The sequence below is a fragment of the Sinocyclocheilus anshuiensis genome, unplaced genomic scaffold (genome assembly GCF_001515605.1).
Source record: "Sinocyclocheilus anshuiensis isolate Anshui unplaced genomic scaffold, SAMN03320099.WGS_v1.1 scaffold1839, whole genome shotgun sequence".
NCBI lineage: Eukaryota > Metazoa > Chordata > Actinopteri > Cypriniformes > Cyprinidae > Sinocyclocheilus > Sinocyclocheilus anshuiensis.
The window spans coordinates 139767-148009 of NW_015551095.1; the positions used below are offsets into that span (position 1 = coordinate 139767).

An 8243-nucleotide genomic window follows, 5' to 3' on the forward strand; every position below is an offset into this window, starting at 1 on the left:
CCTCTCAAACGCCAACCTCCGCACGTCGGTAGCCCCGCGGGATCGCTTGCTCGTTCGGCGCCGGACCGCAAATTTAACCACCCCTAACTCCCGAACCCTATCGACGCGGGGGTGGTCTCATTCAAAAGCGGGCCTCTAGACGTACACTTGATTCGCGTTCGAGAGGTTTCCTCGAGCTGAAGGGATCCCCCGAATTTGGCGTGGATTCGCCGCGCCGTTACGGAGACATGGCCGTTCAAAGTTTCAATGGTTTTCCATAGACTTAAGCTTTAAAGAGTGCTTTCTCACTGCAAAAACATCTGATGAGGCCCTTTCCAGGACAGCAGCTCACAACAGAGAAGAGGGTGTATAACTATCGTTTGTCCCGGGCAAGAAGAGTAGTAGAGAATGCCTTTGGCATACTCTCCAATCAGTGGAGAGTCTATAGACGGGTGATGGCTGTTACGCCTGAGAAAGCAGAGGCGATTGTGAAAACCACATGCATTCTGCACAATTTCCTACGGATTCATGGCAACAAATGTGAGGAAGAGCATGCAGTACGAAGTTCTCCATGTGACTCCCAGGATTCTTTGCAGCCAGTATTAAGAATGGGAGCCAACAGCAGCAGCAGACTTGCAGTGTCTTTTAGAGAAAAATTCTGCACCTATAGCTCACCTCAAGGAGAAGTGTCCTGGCAACACTCCATTGAATAAACTAATATGATCAACTGGCTACAGATATTAAACTAGGAAAAATCAGTTTCAAATGTGTAGTTACAATAATCAGTATATAGCATATAATAATACAATCAAAAAGTCAATTAATCAGTAGATAATGAAAAGCAGTTGTTACAGTAAACAAAAAATTGATTAAATAAAACAGATTGCTTAGTACTGATTTGTGTCTATCTAGCCTTCTTGAACCTGATGCACACCTTTCAAAAGTTTGGGGCCGGAAATATTTTTAATATTTTTGAAAAAATGATCTTCTGCTCACCAAGGCTCCATTGATTTAATCAAAAATAATAACAGTAATATTTAAAATTGCTGATTTGCTACTCAATTACACACACACGCGCACACACACACGGTTTACTATCCTTGTGGGGACTCTAATGGTTTTTATACTGTAAAAACAGTATTTTCTATCGCCCCCTACTACACCAACCCTTACAGCTAAAACTACCCTCACAGGAAACTTTCTGCATTTTTACATTCTAAAAAAAAAAAACCTCATTGTGTGTGATTTATAAGCTTGTTTCCCCATGGGGAAATGCATTCTTTCTGAATAAAGGCATTAATTTAAATGCTTGGATAATTAGTGTAAACATTTTAAAAAATGTTACAAACAAATTTCTGAATACATCACTGTTTCCATAAAATTATTAATCAGCAAAACTGATTTATATTGTATCTGTATCATTATATTATATTTGAATGACTGTGTGTGTGTGTGTATGTATGTATATATATGTATATATATATATATATATATATATATATATATATTAGGATTAGAATATGTATATTATTTATCATGTTTATATTTTTTATTATGTTATTTATGTATATATTGTATCTATCTATAATATTTATTTAGGCTATGTGTATTAATTCTCTCTCTCTATCCAATTGTGTATTATGTATTCATTCAACTTTATTAATTGATTCATGTCTTTTGTTTGTCCTGTGTATTTTTATGCATTTATTTATAACAATAAATTACTTTATTTCGTTGCTCCAAATGAGCCTCTGTCCTGGTGTTCACAGACATGACTTTTTATTCTGAGGTAAAATGTGCTAGCTAAATAGGTGATTGTACTTACCTTATTTGATCAATGATTTACAAGCTGTCGACGAAGGCGTATCTGCGATCTGAGCTGTTGATCCAATCAACGTTAAAACGCCGATGAAAGCGGTAAGAATAACATGAAACACTGCTGGTGTTCGCGCAGTACTGAGGGCTCTTTAAATGTTGGCGCTGTTGTGAAGACGCAAGTCACGTGACGACATCAACATGGCGGATGTAGTACGTCCGAATTCCATTCATACTACTTGCATTCATACTATATAGAACCTACTTTTTAACGGTCGAGTAGTACGTTCAAATTCAAATGTAGTACCTACTAAGCAGTATGCGATTTCGGACGCACCTAAAATATCTTTATCTTTGGCGGCGCCTGCCGCGAAGCGCCGTGCCCGAGGAAGCGGCAGGATTTTGGGTGCAGGAGCACCGCTTGCGCTCCGCTAGTGAAACCGCCCGCGTTCTGCCGCTTTCCGCATGTCTCCCATTGAGAATGAACTAACAGTAAGACACTCGCGACTGCCGCATAGCGTGTGAAAGGGCCTGAGATGAGGAAGATGAACTGTCAGCAGTCTCTCTAGTTTAAAAATACAATTCGCGGGACTCGTTTGTCTGTGTCGGCTGTGAGAAACCACAAAAAATATTTCTTAATTTACCACTGACAAACTGCTGTGTATAACACTGCATATATTTAACACTTGCCGTTGATAACTTTGATGTAATGGCGCGTTAGCTCCTTGATTCTGCCTACACGCATTGTGATAACTGAGCTGGTTAATCTTCAGATAAAGTTGACAATAAAACACAAAACGTTCAAAAGTACTTTAAATAGTAATAAAGAAGTCCGAATTACCTGTTATTATCCGTGACCGCGTCGCGAGCAGTCCCGCTGTGATCCCGTGAGTGAGTGAGCTCGTGGGGGATGAGACGACACGTGACTGACTGAAAAATGCGCGCGGTTTTTGAAAAACACCCGGATAATATTTTGTCTCGAGTCAAATTAATTACTTTAAAATGATTAATCTATGCTTAATATGAAATATATTTATGTATTTATTGTATTATCATTTAGTTATTTAATTAGTTATGAAAAGTAATATAGGCTATTACCGTTTAGGCTATTTAATTAGTTATAAACGATATAAAGCATAATAACATATCAGAATCAGAATCAGAATCAGAAGAGCTTTATTACCAAGTATGTTTACACACACAAGGAATTTGACTTGACGACAGGAGCTTCCAGTGTAGAAGAAAAAGCGTCTGCTAAATGACTAAATGTAAATGTAAAAAGAAAAATGTTGACCATCTATCTAAAACAAACAAAAAAAAGTATCAGATACGTTCTTAAACAGTACGTGGCAGTCAAAATCTTGTAACATTACAATTTAAAAGTTTGAGAGTTTGTTACCAGTTAGAAAAGAAAAGAAAAAATGCTGACTTATCTTACCGTGATCTAAAACAAATAAAAAGTATCTGATATGTTCGTTAAACAATAAGACAGTTTTTCTATGTTAACATTTTTAAAGTTGATTACCAGTTAGAAAATAAAATAAAAAGATCCGTGTATCTTACGTTGTTTCCGTCAGATACATCCTCACTCGAGCCTGTCAAAACCATAGACTGTATAAACATGGACGTAGTGTCCGTGACGTCACCCGTAGATTTCCGAAGAGCGTTTTTGAAGCTCAAAAGTTCGCGGGGCGGGCCATCGCCATCTTGGCCACGCGTCACTCCCGGGTAATCGAAAATGGGCAAAGAGGCGGGAGCTGGTTGGTGAAGCCACGCCCATCTAGCTCGACTCGGGTGAGTTATAAAAAAATTCACCCCCCTCACAGCTGTCACGAAGGGCAAAATTAGCTATATAGACCAAAATCATTTTTTTAACCAGGCTGTAAACATGTTTTTTTCTGCTGTAAAGTTGGGCATTTTACAGTTTTCAGTGGCGGTTCTACATTGAATTTACACCCTGGGCGAGACCCCCTTCGAGCGCCCCCCCCCCAAATTTGTTTTTATTTCTCAATTGCACAAATCCTTCATTAGAACATTTGAAAAACACACTTAAGAGAATCCAGTTATTTACCTATTGCAATTACAACAGGAAACACACTTTTTAAGGTGCACAACCTCCACCTCCAACATTGCCAAAAGACAATGAACACAATTCTGCACAAAATATGACAGTATAAGTTATCTGAACTTAAATAAATAAACACTATACACTGTATCTAATTTGCACATTAATGTGTTCTTGGAGCAACATTTAATAAAAAAATAAGTGTAATAATTGGAGTAATAATTGGCAACATTTTAATAATAATATCTAATATTTCATAGGAATATTGATGTATAATTTATTTCCATATTCACTTGTTGTGTCTCCCAAAATGCCTGATAAACATGATTTAAGTCCTGATGTCCTCTACAGTGGACATGTATGAAATCAATGCCCTGTTCTGTAACAGAAAGTCATTTTTTGATTTGAAACCCCATAACGTTTTGACATAACGTCTGAGATGTTGGTTTATGAAATACAATTTGAAAAGTAGTCCGATTTAAATTATAATTACACAGATTTGAAAATTCCGTTGGCTAATTACAGGGCCTAACGTTAACCCAACTGATGGAAATAAATAATAACTGAACTTGTAACAGTTTTGTTGCAAAGCACAATATTATGGTGAAATTAGATCTCGTGTTTGTTGAGTTAAAACCAAATTATTGTTGTATAAGCATAGCAAGCATCATAGCAAAAAGGCTAACAAACTTAAGAGTTATACCCACCAATTAACATTAGCCCTTCATTCATGACATGGATACCGTAATAATCATACAGAGAGAACATAGTTGCATACCTTTATCTTTTGCTCGTTTCTCCTCTTCTTCTTTTCTTTTTTTTCTAAATTGGGCACCTGATGGCTTTGACCTTTTCCTGTCCATCTCTGTGTTTATTTGGCACTCGACAATCAACAGATTTCCCATCCCCCCAACACTGTCACTCACGACCAGAAGTCAAGACTAAACCAATTCACCTTGGTGACCACATAATCGTTTTGTATTACCTATTTTTATTAGCCATTTCACACAATTCAGAAAAACAAAAATGTGCAGGAACTATAGGCCTGTATTTATAATATTATGAATGAAATGTGCGTTATTTGGAAGAAAGTCGAGGTGTGACTGACTTTAGCCCACTAATTCCATTAGAGTATTGCTCTATACAGTGGACCCCCCCGTCCGTTCCATTTGGGAGAGACCCAGAGGTGAACTGTCCCCCGCACTGCACCCCGCTCCCCTTTTCTGCGGCGGCACAGAGGATTATTTTTTATTTTTTTAACTTCTCGTGCCGCCCCCCATGTATTTTGCACGTGCCAAAAACCGCTACTGACAGGTTTTCTCCATTGCTAAAACACAATTTCTGAAACCTTGCTCCATTTTCTGAAAACATTAAACACAAAACCTCATCTTCAAGCACTATTTAAAAAACCTCTGACTCCTCTTGCAAAATGAAACTTTCGCCTCAAAACAGTTTTACCTGTGTTCAAAATCAAACACTGCTCTCAAATCATAAACAAAGTGATCAAAATGATATACACTATCAAGCAGTCAGTAAACAATACACCAAAAAATAGAAAACACATTGTTCAAAACATATAGTTCTCAGGGAGAAGTAAATTTTTAATCTCAAAACAAATTTCATATTTTTCCGTCATTGTCTTTTGATGAACGAAAACATGTTCTATCATAGTAGCTCAAAATTGATCAGAAATTACTACTCTGCTTTGCTCTTTGCAATTTTTTTTTTTCTTCCTCCTTGTACCCCTATTTTTACAGTAGGGCCTACTGTACCCTGCATCTCACAAACTTGTCCTTTGTCTCTGTGATACTGTAATTCTTGTTCTTTGTTGCTATGAACCTGCAACCAGTCAAAATCTATTGAGCAGTCAGTACTGTTAACAAATGGAAAGCACAATGTTCAGGGCCATACAATTTGTTCATTGTACAGTATACAGCCTACAATGCACTGTACTACAGTATACAATACTAAAAGGGACAAAAATCAAAGGAGTAAACATGTGATCAATGTGCTTCTTCTTGTCTTTGGCCTGGGTCAGGCTAGAGCACTTTGTCGACATCACAAGCAATAATTGTCCCTCCTGAGGCAACGGAGGAAGAAGCCTCTTGTGTGTCGTATCCAGCCCTGACATGATTCCTCACCTATATCACCACAGGCTAAATCCATGGCTTGCAGCAGATTTACTCTGGTGTAGGGTTGTCTATCATATACTTTCCATCTCCAAGAGGAGAAAAACTCCTCAATCGGATTCAGGAAAGGCGAGTATGGAGGGAGGTACAAGTTCATAAACTGCCCATTGATGTTAAACCATTCCCTTCTTGCCCTCCTCCTCCTCTTCCTCCTCGTCGCCCACCTCACATACACACTCGTCCTCATCACATTGTTGCTTCTATCCATTCTCAGACTTTCTCCTTCAACAACCTGTTTGCTCTCTGAACTGGCTTATATTGGTTGTCACATCATTTGAAACAGGTTAAATCAATTTTGAGTGGTTGTGTTCTATCAATGACATGTGTTCTCTATTTGTATTTGATTGTTGCCACTTGTGTTTACCAGTATGGATGACATGTGCATTAGAGTGCAGAATGTGTTTTGAGAATGAGAATGTGTTTAGAGTTTTGCTGAAAAGTCTAAGTGAGATCTGCAAATTGTGTTTTACCATGTGAAATGGTGTAAGGTATTGACAACAGACTGCACAATTAGCTAAATGAGTTCAGGCAACTGAGAACTTTGTTCAGCCAATGGGTTTTAGTGTTTTAGCAATCGAGAAAAACTGTAACATGGGGAGTCTATGGGATTGACTCCCTTTTGCAGCCAGCCTCTAGCTACCAGTTGACGAATTACAGTTTAAGTCACTTCCTTGTTGGCTAGACAGAGAGAGCGGGAGGTTGCCGCTTGGTCAAAACTCAAAATGAGCTCAGGAGCGCATCGGTCAGGCCACACCTACAGCCCTCCCCTAACCCCGGAGGAGAAACCAGCACAAAGATAGCTTTAAATGTATGGTAAAAAATAACTAAGCAAAATAATTTTTTTTAAATTAACAAAGAGTTGTTTTTAATAAATCTATATCATTTCTTAATTGATGAAACCATTCAGCATTCATCCTAAAGCTTTTCACTTTAAAATTAGGTTACACACATTTTCTTCTAAACAATCACATATAAATCACTGGAAAATGATGTTTTGTTTTGTTTTATTTTATTTTATTTTTGTTATCCCCACTTAATTTAGTAGTCTAATTCATTTAATCTGTCTTTTATTTTTGTCAAGATTAATTTACGGTGTGGTATAACAGTTTGAACGCATATGCACGTAAAAATAAGACAGGATTACTCTTTGATTTTCTGTCTGTACACAGTAAATTCCCGAGTGTTAAATTAACACTGCTTGGAGCATATATGGTCCCACTCTAAAAGAGTGTTAAAGTAACACTGAAGCAGTGTTAAAGTTAATGAGATAATTATGTGATTAATTAAGTGCTGATTGAGCATTAGTGATGAACAGCTGCTGTTAACAAGCAGAATCACTGAAGAAAAGAAAAACACGAATTACAACTGACTTCAGCCACAGCCTTAGATGAAATCAACTGAAATAAAAGAAGACATTAAGGCCCAGTTTCGGGCTTAGTTTAAGCCAGGATTAGGCCATAGTTCAATTAGGACATTTAAGTAATTTTATAAACATGCCTTAGAAAAAACATTACTGGTGTGCATCTTAAGACAAAACAAAGGCACTGACATGTTTTAAGATCAGTCAGTGCAAGTTTCTTTCAGTTGAAACAGCTCAGATTTACATTTTAGTCTAGGACTAGGTTTAAGCCTTGTCTGTGAACCCGGGGATAAATCTCAGCAGAAGATGATTGAACAAGAAACAGCATCACCAGCTTCATGCATTACTAACCAGTTAGACTATCTAAAACAGAAGTTCTTTATTGAGAATTAATGTTTAGATGGTTTTTTTTCTTCAACTTACCGTTTTTGTGAATAGTGGTTGCTTTAGTTGCCACTTGACCCTTGACTTTTTAAATAGAAGTTTCTCTTTGGCTGGTACAATTGTGTGTATTAAACACATGTGTGATGGCAAGAAACTTGTGATAAAATCACATCGTGTGTCTGAGTCTCTGATTGCAATTTATCTAAAACTGTAGTGCTTTTATGATGTCTATGTTGTTGCAGTTATGTGCGATAACAATGTGAGAAAAACTTCATAAACAACTTTTATAAATATGGTTCATCAACAGGTTTCAATTCTGGCACTCATAGAAATGGAGAACCAGCATGTGAATCTCAGCAATGGTGCCAAATAATTTTTATGTGATTTTTGAATGTCACAAAACGGCAGTAAAAAGTCACAACAAAAAATAACAAAAATAAAAGCAAAAAGT

At 37.3% G+C, this 8243-nt stretch overlaps 1 long non-coding RNA gene across 1 annotated transcript in view; it reads right to left on the reverse strand.

Annotated features, from left to right (window-relative positions):
• Positions 1-2713, reverse strand: part of LOC107662678 (uncharacterized) — a 19924-nt gene extending 17211 nt beyond the window's left edge. The window contains exon 1 of the long non-coding RNA XR_001631240.1: positions 2636-2713. This is a non-coding gene — a long non-coding RNA (uncharacterized LOC107662678). The remainder of the gene's footprint in view (positions 1-2635) is intronic.
• Positions 2714-8243: the final 5530 nt, after the last annotated feature.